This window comes from Myzus persicae, unplaced genomic scaffold (assembly GCF_001856785.1).
Source record: "Myzus persicae strain clone G006 unplaced genomic scaffold, MPER_G0061.0, whole genome shotgun sequence".
In the NCBI taxonomy this organism is placed as follows: Eukaryota; Metazoa; Arthropoda; class Insecta; order Hemiptera; family Aphididae; genus Myzus; species Myzus persicae.
The window spans coordinates 579,019-591,536 of record NW_019103025.1 but is presented as its reverse complement, the minus strand read 5'-3'; the positions used below and the strand labels follow the sequence as shown (position 1 = coordinate 591,536).

The 12,518-nt window shown below is 31.9% G+C and overlaps 1 protein-coding gene across 3 annotated transcripts in view; it reads right to left on the bottom strand.

Moving 5' to 3' along the window:
* The window catches only part of LOC111033576, a 165,613-nt gene extending 156,127 nt beyond the window's left edge, over positions 1 to 9,486 (bottom strand). Inside the window, exons 1-2 of one of the 3 annotated variants that reach the window (XM_022314372.1) lie at positions 9,188 to 9,484; positions 5,780 to 5,924 (exon numbers count right to left, since the gene is read on the bottom strand). The gene's annotated coding sequence lies outside the window, so the exon portion shown is untranslated. Of the gene's footprint in view, positions 1 to 5,779; positions 5,925 to 9,187 lie in introns of all 3 variants that reach the window. The other 2 variants (XM_022314373.1, XM_022314371.1) reach the window with 2 other exon arrangements.
* Between the last annotated feature and the right edge of the window lie 3,032 nt (positions 9,487 to 12,518).

The following is a 12,518-nucleotide window of genomic DNA, read 5'->3' as shown; positions in this document are numbered from 1 at the left end:
AATGATAATAATTGATGATACTCAAATGCTCAATGTTAGAATATTTATCCAAACGATATCTTACGGGTAAGAGAATATTATAAACAAAATATGGCTTCATTGCCGTGTTATGAGAACGCCAGCTGATGAAGTCATCGATGAATTAAAGTCTATGAGTTCTAAAAAAAAATCGTAAGTTGTGTTAATGGCTTGGGCCGTGATGCACTGTATGCATAACAATCACGGATAAAAAAAGTTCTTTATATGCGTGATAATAATATAATTGAATGGTTAATTACGAAACAAATGAATAGCAGATATCTACACGATAGTCAACGGTAAAATATGGTAATATAGGTACTTACTACATTTTGTTTCGGCCAAAACATATCACAATTAAACCCTCTGTGGTAACGCGGGTTCTATATTTTATAGGTAATTAATTTTGGCAACGTATATTTTGTGTTTAATTAGCTATGGAGTTATCATAATTTTAAGACATTTCGGGCGGCAAGGGAGGCGTTGAAGGAATTTTGATTCGTTTCGCCTTTATTACCTACGTGTTTATCGGTGTGTAATATAAATAATATAATACGGTAGGTATATAAACAATGGTGTACACTTCAGTGTTATGTTGTAGTACAGAGTATACATTATTATAATCATACGATTGCATAATATAACGTATGCCGACAGGGTTGAAAGTGAATATTTTAGCACTATTCTGGTTAAATGAAAACAATGACAAGGCAAAAGTAATTATTATTAATGGAATGTTCATCGATGTAACTATAGTATTTTTACTACCACTACTATTATACCGTCTATTATGGATACTATTTCTGCTATATGGGAATACTATACGTGATGCCTGCCCGGCCGATACTGATAATATATTTTATTATACTATTTAGGTACCTATACTATGTCAGACATTTTTATTTTTCGTTTTTTTTTCCTTCATGAATCGCAGTTTGCCCTGGGGAACTTAACTACTACTACTTCTACTCAGTGGCGTGCTCAGCTTTTTTCAAAGGGGTATATGAATTGTTGACTATTCTCAGACCACGCGTTATATATAGCGGTAAATATACTTTCATATTGCTTCATCATATATTTTATATGACAAAAAAAAAATAATCTAAAAGGGAGTTAGGTTAGATATGACACTCTCCCCCCCCCCCCCCCCTTTCATTAGTGAATAGCTAGCATATGGGGGAGTTCCCCTCCCCCCCCACACACACACTGGGAACACACCCCTGCATCTACTACTACTTCTACAGTTCTACTACCTACTAATATTATTATTATTACTACTACTCTACTATTGCTACTATTAATATTAGATTTTTTTTTGTGTTTAAATCGCAACCACGGGGGAAGGGAGAGCACTTCTCCTTTTTGGACACACTTTCCTCCACAGACGCATCGTTTATTATGCTCTAAAAAAATAAAAACATCTTATCACATATTATACTTAATACTAATATTATATATGACATACGTTTTTAGACATCGCCTTGGCGCTACGGTGACAATAAATACTTGAAATTATTTACAATTTAAACATTTTGGTTTTTCCTGTTTCGACAGTCGTATTTTTCAAATTTACCTCTCTGGTGTTACTTTTTTCCTCTCCATTTGTAGTCAACACTGAGTCCATATACTTGCCTATGATTTCCTAACTTCCTCATACTATTCGATATTTTACTAACTTCTACTTTCTGGTTTCAGCTCTGCTCAGTCCAGCAATCAAAGATGAAAAAAAAACTACTAATTTTGTAACTATGGTTATACAAATATTGGTTTAGCCATCTTTATATACTTATTATGCACACAATCATGTTGTTAATACCATTCCTACCATATAATTTAGATAAACGAAAAAAATCCAATTGAGAAATGTGGTCAAATGAGACCAAACTTTAAAAACTTGTCCATCAACTATGCTTGTCTGGAAACTATACAACAGTTTTTAACTCTCTCGACTTATAAATTGCCATGGCTGGCAATGTTGACTTCTGAATGTTTAATGGATGCCGTTATTTTCGAGAGTGCATTATATTGTACAGCTTTTATCTGAATTATTGTATGCATTACATCTCGAAAAAATCCTTTATAAAATACAAACTACACAACACATTATAATATGTGTACAACGCTATACTATATAACCGTTCGATAATCATATGGCCGAAAGGAAGATGTGAAATGAACATCATTTTAACAAAACATAAATTATTTCAACTACACAATAAATGTATAATATTAATATCTATATTTCGTGTACTACCTATCATAAATGGTCCACATAAACCTTTTTTTTTATTGGTATATGTGGTGATGTATACAATAAATTAATAAATGTCTACGTGTCCAATTATAAAAACTTCATTAAATCTACCATTACCTTGAAAATGATTTATTTTTATTTTTTTACAACTTATGTAAATCCGATCGACTACAAATAGATTAAATATGATGTTATGGAAATATTTTTGTTTTTGTTTTACTAAAAAAATTTCTTATTACAGAATAATGCTTCATTGTTAGTAAATATAAATCTTTCTCTAATAACAAATACGATTTATATTAAATTTGAGTGTATAAGTACCTTCAAACAACTTTTTTCGGAGACAAATATCAAACATGCCAATAAAATAAAACGTTAACATTGTTTTATTTTGATCGAGTAGAAGTGACTCTAATTGATTATTATGTATTTAAACTTAGTGGTTACATCCAATATATATACAAATAACATTGGTTTTTTTTATTGTATCGACATCTGAGATCATAAGCCTAGGTTATTTAGTAGGTTTATTACTGCGGGAGGGTACGGTTGGTCAGAACACGTGTATATGTGGTGACGATTTGTCACTAAATCCCCAGTGTTCCCCCATCCGGGAACTAGTGATATACCAGCTAATGCTTGACCTAAGAACATGTTAGTATAACTGAGGCCAAACACTGCTCCACACCAGCTAGGCCACACAAATTGATTTATTATACAAATAAATGGCAATATTTTAAGTTAAGTTTTGGTAGGTATTTCTTTGTTCACTGTTAAAAAAATATGTTGTACACCATCGAACATATCGCTTCTTCATAAGATTATAAGCTCAAATACATTTTTGGCCTAGAAAATAAGTAATCTTATTGTATTAGATCAATAACTCAAATATCATGAATCCCAATCACTTAAAATGATATAAAACATGTTAAATTAATACATTTCATCGTAAAACGCTATCTGTAACGGAACAACGCTATTTCGTTATCACGGAATAATTTATGTACCAAACAAATGTTTATGAATTTCAATTATGTAGACCAGACTAACCATGACCGCCCGAAGATAGATGAGAATGCTGAATATGTGACTTACTGATAGTAATCCGAACGAAGCGCATATAAACGAAACCAATTCTGTGTTTTTTCCTTCGTTTCCATTAAACTTAGGTAATAACAGTTAACGTAGAGAACAATCGTGACGGTTGTAATTGACTATTGATCACAGTGTAGTTGACTATAATTCTAAACGTCCAAATAATACAATTAGGACAACAGGTGTAACCACCGCTAACCAATAATTGTAATTATAACTAATAAAATAATAATACATTCTACAATCACCAGAGTATGAATAAACTCATAATACTCAACTCAAAATTATACGTCATGTACATTACCTTCATTAATTATACGTCATGTACATTTTACTCTAATCCGTAATGTGTTGTAACTTGTAATTTATGTACGTAAACATAAATATTGTCGAAGAAGTTTTCGAAGTGTCGTGTAAAAAAAGATTAGTGTTCTAATTTAAAATAGTTAATTAATGAAATTAAAATGTAACTAAAATCGTAAAATACTCAGAATATACGATTTAAAGGTAAAACATTTAATAAACCATGCCTTTAATTTCCATATTGGCAAATATTTTATTTAACAGAACATTTATCATACACCTATAGTACATCCAGTGAACAAAACTCTTACTATAATTATGTATTTCAAAGCTCTGTTTGTTAAATTAGCCATGGTCGTTGGTTTTGAAATAATAACGCAAAATGTAAAGATAATATAAAAGCAAGAGATGATGGAAACTTTATGCTATTAAGATGAATCTAAAATATGTGTAACATGATAAAATCTTATAAACACTAAAAATTTTATTTTTTCTACAGCAAAGTTGTTCACCTGCTGCAGCAGTTATAGTATCCAAATATTCATTTAATTTACCTTTTAATTATTAGGTAGTGAAAAATTGAATCGAATCATACATTAGAGCAAAAATATAATCCAGCTTGCTACAATACGCATCCATGACTATAATCATGAATTATAAATAATAATAATAATAATAATAAAAAATGTTTTAATTTATAAAATATAGGTAAGTACATCGTAGTTCATTATAAATACGTTAATAGCTAATCGACTTGTAATCGATATTTAATAGTTGGCCTTTTCACTTATATAATAATATTATGTGCATTTTAATTCAAAGCTCGTTAAATATAACCATCATTCACCGATATTTAAAAAATGTAATTAATTGTTTTTAACTATCATACAATTTGTATATTATTATTTATTTCAAATAATGCTATGAAAAAAATCTTTATTACATAATACACTGCTCCGATCAATATGATAATATATTAATATGTAATACTTACAATTATCCATATAGCCACTAAACGTATGTAAATATCAATCTAATTTGTTTATAAATAAGTTTATTTTAATTGCACAGTAATTATTAACAATAAAATTACAATATTATAATTAATAATTAATAAGAAAAAGTGGTTTAATATTAATAAATAATGATGCTAAATCGCATGGCGTTTTGAATACCTATAGTCAACTTAACTATAATATTTAAAGATAATCTTATATTTTTTATTATTTTATCTTGTATGTGTTTATTAGTACATATATATATATATATTATATTGTCTATTTATCATATGTTTTTTCATCTGCACAAAGTTATTATTAGTATTATTCCCGAAACACATTTAAATCTATTTTAAATAAAATTGAAAACATTGTAAAATAAAACTTGTTTGTTCCTAGTAGTAAGATAATTTTAAATCCCTATTTTTCATATAATATTAACGTTTTGCAAACAGATTAGTGTTATTATACATATTATAGCTAAGGGAACTTAACTATATAAATTAACTGAGTATCATATACTTCATAATATAAATCCTTTTATAAGCTCTCCTGGGTACAGGGTTTTCTGATCCTACATATTTAGTTTGTTTATTTAGGCCACTTCTCTAGGTATTATTCACACTCTGCTATGGGACGGAATATACTGCGATAGCCACCATACTTAACTATTCTGTATTTAAAAAAAGGAAGCATAGGAAATGCAACATAATAACAACAAGTGCGTATCTAAATAAGTTATTGGTGTTAATATTTCCATTATATAAACTATCAACATATTTTACAACATTTAAATGGTATATGAAGTTTGTTGGTGATATATAGAATAATAATTAAATTAAAATAATTTATGACTACCGTATTTAATCGTTCAAGTTAACGTGACTTGAGCCATGTTGATTGTAAGTTTTGCCATAAAAGAAAAAAAAATTCTAACTAATGTAGCATAATATTACTAAATTGTAAGAAAAACTTTCCTCTACTATACGTTAAAAGAAAAACGACATATTTATTATTTAAAAAAAGAAAAATACCAAAATTGTGAAACTAATAGAAGAGAACTAGATTAAAAAAAAATTGAAAAAAGTATTTACTTGATAATTATTACTACCTTCAAAACTTAGGTTACCAAGTCAAATCTAAACAATCACTAATTCAGTGACGTATAATGCACCTCCTGAGCTGTATTGTTCGTTAGACGTCAAATGAATTTTTTCTTTCAGTTGTGCCACAACAAAATCAATTTGAAAAATATACTATAAAAAAAAAATATATTTAAATAAAGAATATAATATAGTTTATAACATAATACTTATTACTTTTATAGGACTGTTAACAAAGAGACAAGTATTATGATGTTGATTTTAATATTAAAATCATTCAATATCCCATCGTTGCAGTATTTACTGGCAGACTAGATATAAAAAATTGGAATAAATACTGAGATACTTATGAAAAATAGTATTACGAATATAGATTTGATACATCGTCAAATAATGTACAAGTATTTAAGATACTTTCAGGATATTTTTTATTTTAAATATTTAAATAATGATACTATTGTCTTCAAAAAAATTTGAAAATTATAGCCAATGATAATTTATAATACAATATATTACAATTGTATTTTGTATAACTTAACTAGGACAACCTATGATTTACAACACAACAATAAATATTAAATTACATTAAATATTATAATAACACACTTTATATCAATACTATTAAAGTATTCTAAATACTTGAAAAGGTTTTAGAATACTTAATTTGGAATATTAAACCCAGTCTGCATACTAGCATATAGTATACGTATTATGCATTTTTATGTAAACTGTATGCTTATAAGTTATAAGCAGGTATATTTCGGGGAAATGATAATGGGTTTTCCTTAAATTTTTCACATTTTGCAGATAAAAATAACAACCCTGGTGTGTATTTAATGCATGGAAATATACATAAAAAAAAGATCCACATTTTGATATTTCTGTGATGAAATAAAAAAAAATTATTCATCTCTTATTACTTTAAAAAGTCAATTCCCACAAGAACTTTGTAAAAATAAAAACAATAATGTGTTTTGTGTATTTATCTGGTTTTGTGAAAAACATTATACTTTCCGTGGGTAATTTGTTTTTCATACTCCGCAGATATCATCTTACAGCTTTAGAAAGTATTTTTACGTTAACGTAAATCTTTTAAAGCTTAATTTTTAGAACCTATCAAAAAACTAATGATTAAGTATAGGCTCCTATACTATTTTAAATGTTTTACAATAATTCTGAAAATGATTAAAGACATTTAGGTATACAATTATTGAATCAAATTATACTCCAAAGTCTAAAAATATCATGATGTGATGTGAATTCATACCATTTTTATGACATGGGTATCTACGAATAAACGTCGTTGGTAAATTTAAATAAGCATAATTAACAACATTTTTAATCTATTGACTTTTTTACGAAATAATTATTTTCATCCATGAGAAAGAACAATGAAATCAGTTTTTTTATGACTTCGCATGTTTTATTTTTGCACTTTCCTTACAACTGCATACTATTATTGCATTACATTATATTATACAATAGATCTACATTATGTTTGTGAATAAAAATATATTACATAAATAATCGAAATCATTTTTTAATTTAAACATATTTCAATATATTATACGTACTAGTTAACATTTACAAAATTGTTGAAAATATTATTATTTATAATGGCATAATTACCAATATAAATACACACCGTTTTAAGATTATGGTGCTCACAGTTAAACACGAAGCATATTTATAACGTGAACGAGTGTAATATTTTGATTCAAAATTATGGAAATGTATATTTCCATAAATTTATGATATTCCCAGTAAAAAAGTAAAATAAAAATCATCAACCATAAGATACCCCCTCAAACACTTATGTAAAACCATGTTTTTTTTCCAAAACTCAAAACTCTTACTTCGAAAATATTTTATGATCTCATTGTTTTAAACATTTATTTATTATTTACTAAATAATATTTCTAATTTTTAGTTATAACAATCACTTTAAATTCAAATTTTTCATCCGTTCCTATCAGTGTATTTTCACAAGGCATGTGAAAAACAACTATTAGAATAGAACAGAGTATTAATTATTAATAAATTATATAATATTATCCATACCATTATTAATTTTAGCAATCTTCATAAAAAATTAAATACTTGACCGCACTTAGAAAATCTGGACAAAACTGCTGATGGGCGGCGACTACTCCGCTGAACCTATCCGGGAATAAGTCAAAAAACGAGTAAACGACGTGAGACAAATCTACATTTAGACGTTACAACTACAGAAGTGACGAGAAACCTCTCGATAACATAACGCGTATGTGGCAATATATAATATTATTGTTATTATTATTCACCCACGTGCATACCGTGACTGGTAACGAGACGCCAAAAACATATTAATATTAATAGGTATAGGTACGACTCGTTGTTATTATTATCATCATCATCATAATCATGGCAAAATCATCATTTCGTAACATTATAATAATATTGTGCGCATATTATATAATTTTTGTACACAACTTTCGACCAGCTCCAAGTTGCAGCGAATCTCGTTATGGTTATATTTTGACTCGGCCACTGCCACCTCCGCTGTGTCGTATACAATTCGACTTTTTGACCCCAAAAACGATTTCCGGAAGCGAGAAAATTGGACCCTAGCCATCTCGTTCTATACAACCTATAGTATATGATATACAGGCGCGGTACGCCCCCTTGTATCGGTGCTGTCGTACAAGCCCACCGCGCACGTTTCGTATTTATAATATTATTAATATTATTATTATTATTATTATTATTATGTGGTGTAGGTAGATAAGCACTATAGGTACCTATACGAAAACTTCCGAGTCTGTAGGGGGTGCATTTTTCGCTATTGAAATCGTTGTGAAACTTCGTGACGTCAAATACTGCTCAAAGTTGAACGAAATAATGTTAAATTACCTTCTTGTGTCGTGTAATAGCTATATAAGTATATCTACGACATATAGCAATATTTGGAACAAGCGTGTGTTAATACTCCGTGGTGGGGAGCCCCCGGATGTAAAACCCAAACTCATAGGTATTCACACTGCACCCGGCTTGGATGAACGAGCGAAAAAACGTAATCTCGTTAAGAACAAAAAAAAACGGTTGGAATACAAATAAACCACTGAAAATGCACTTAATGATGATAATAGTAATAATATTATTATATTATAAGCCCCGCGAACTCATGGGTGTCAATTAGTCACCGTCCTTCCACCCTGCCAGCACCTGCAGTGGCGTCGTCGTAATTATACCACACGTAATGCGTTTTTAAAAGCAACCCTCGGTGACGATACGACAAGACGGTCGAGGGGTAATGCACACGAGCGCGCCAGAATAGGATTTCTTTTGCCGTGGATTTAAAAACAAAAACAAAAAAAAAAAAATGTTCGGTTCGTTTCGTCAGCAACGGTAGTGTGTACCTTATCGTCATATCATACCTGGGTATACTCGCGGGAATCGACGGCGGCGGGTGCGTGTGTGTCGTAATTGGACTGCACAATATAGCTGCGACCACCGCGGGATGTGTTGGCGACCGAGTGTGTGGTTCGATGACGGACACTTGGTATACACCGTACTACGTTCGGTCGGCTCTCTATAAGGTCGTCCGCGGCGGCGGCGGCGGCGGCGGCGGCGGCGGCGAAGTCTGTGCACACGCGTATCTGCTGGACCCGCGGCGGCGACTTCGGAGTCGGCTGTCGAGCGGACCGGTGCGCTCGCGTGATATCCCACGGCGCAGGACGCCGGACGACTGACTCTCCTCGTCGGTGCGTGCGGCAAACGGCTGGCGCGCGCGGTGAGATTCTGCGGCGGAGGGACGCAAGCGCGACGCCACGCACCCCCGGCCAAAAGTCTCACCCGCCACCCCCGCCGACCCGACCTCACGGTTGATCCCCCGCACTGCAGTCTTTCCCCGATCACCGCCCTTCGAACCATATAATGTGTACGTGTATGCCCGTGTGTGTATATGTGTCTCCTTCTGTCCGCCCGCCCCTCTCCTCCACCCCCACCCTAACCCCGCACAAACCCTCCCCTTTCTATATATATATATGTATATGTGTATTATATATACACCATATATGTGTGTGGCCTATACATCAAATACTCGCCAACTGCCGTCTACAAGGTATATAACCCCAATAATAATAATAATCAGTGGTCGCTATTTGCTTTTTCTTCGCCCGCGTAGTGTGCCGTTTGGAGTGAGCGACGTTACGATTTGCTTTTGTAAACACCGCGATTTTCGATTTCTTGGACTCTATTTTTTTACGAGGATTAAAAATTTATGGCTAATAAAATAGTTTATTTTATTTCCTAGTCAATATAAAATTAATAAAAATCTATTAGTGTATATTTTACCAATCTAGTCTTGCTGCGCATCACAACAAAATTCAGAAATTACTGACATATTATAGTGCATAATATTGTAGTGCTATGCGAAACCGGTGCTGTAAGAAAACATGGGAAATATGTTTTTGTGGACATTGGCAAATTGAACACATTCGTATAGTGCTTTGGTGATTCAATGGGATTGTATTGCTATAGTCGTATTGTTTTCCCAACTAAGAACTTGCAGAAAAATAGTCCATAAAGTATAACATTATAGTTGTCTCAATTCGCGTAAATGCACCGATGCCACTGTAGCGGCAGTGCATTATAATATTCAGTGCTTTCTAACCACCTCCGACCACTGAAAACGATCTATAAATATATGTGCCGTTATATGATAAGAGCTGAATAAGTATATCATCACGATACGTGTGTATATGACGTGTAATATAAACCCGACAAATAATTAGGTACGTATAATACTAGTGGTGTGATGCGCGAGCGTTGACAATCTCTCTGGCACGTTTCAAAGGTTTCTCCGTGTGAATAATAACAACAACAACAACAACAACAACAACAGTAGTAATAATAATAATTTACTGTCCCGTTCCCTCCGCAGTTGTATAATAGTTGTCCTGCGAGAAAACTTTGAAATCGCGCGTGGGTGTACGTCAAATCTCTACCCACAGGTCTCGTAAATCCGGAGACGACGTCGACGAACACGTATACAATAATTATTACAAGTTACAACTATATATAATATTATTGTATTATGTTTTAATCGATCTGGCCACTCGTAAGTATGGTTGTAGTAGTGGCTGGATAAATACATTGCTGACGAGTCGTATACACAAACTGTCGGTAGTCGAGTGTCCCGAAATCGGAAATAGTATACCCCTCAGCTGCTGCACAGTGTATAATATGATATGTGAGTATGTATATTGTTTGCATGGTCGGCTCGGTGAATATCGGGGCTATTATATGAGCGAAATGTTCTTGTGGGAATTATTTAGGCCAAATAACACCCTATTTTCTAGGCGTTCAAAACGGAGAGAATAATATTATATATTGATGGAAGAAACTGATTTTTCCGATCGTGTTTGAAACACTCAAAACTAACAAAATACCTACATCAAACCTACTAGTAAATTTGGAAAACTGCATTACTTCGAAAATAATTATATAGGGTGGTTCAATTTTTTAAAACCTTTGATTTAAAAACGTTTTCAAGTGACTAGAAAAAAGTTCACCATCCCTGGTATAATAATATATTATATGTATATGTATTTCAGGGTAGCAAAGTCACCTGGCTTGCTCAGCTGGCTTGCGGAAAATCGGGTCTACGCGTGAAATGTATTGGCTGGGCCTTTATTCATTGAGTTTTGGTCGTTACTTTAGGGCCTTGGAAACTGTCCGATTTTAAGCCAATCGACGAATCTGAATCTAATAATGAACTATATGAACCATATGATTTAATTTTGCAACAGGCTTCGAAGCCTTTGAATTGTGTGCAGACCTGTGCCCCCGCACAGCTCCAACAGCCTTAAATCCGACCCTACGCGTTCATTTCGACGACGTCATGTCGTAATAAATAACGTCCACATCAAACCTGTGCCAAAGCCATTTTATTGTTATGAGATACAGTTTGATTAAAAATATACATCGTAATAACTACAAACTCAACGCCGAAGACGGTCATCATACATCGGTTTCTCATTATTTTTTACGATGGTTCAATAACGATAATATTATAGGTAATAAATAAAAAAAAATAATCCATTATTTTACTGGTCGGCGGAGCAATTGTGTGTAGGTACAAAGCAATAGTATTTTTTTAAATCGACTCACTGTAGGTATATACTATGATAGTAGTAATATTATTTTGTAAATATCGTGCACACATATAAATATATTATAATATCGTATACCTAATTATATTATTGTATTGTTTGATTTATAAAATTCTGGTTGGCCAAATGAAACATAACAATATACGACATTATAAGTTCCAGATGCTTGAACTTTTCCAAAGGATTAGTCATGCTTCAGAAACATTAATGGAGTTTTAATTAATCAACAATAATACCGTAAGCTTCAGTGGCATGTTAATGACAGTTCGAGGTGTATAATAATAATAATATATAACAATAACTATACACAACGAGCGTAACAACATTGGGATCGCACAAGGAATAACATTTGAAATCGTTACGAACTTGAGCCGTGCAATCTATTGGTTTACAATGATGTGCGTTTTTTTTTTATTTACTTTCCAAAATAGCTTTTTGTGAAACAAGTAAAAATCTCAAAAAGTCACGTACATACCGAAATGAAATTATTAGAGTTTGTTCTACTTAAAGATGACGAAATACTGAAATACTCATTACCGTGGTGTACAATCAGAAATCAATTTCAAATCATAATACTATACCAGAAATTTGT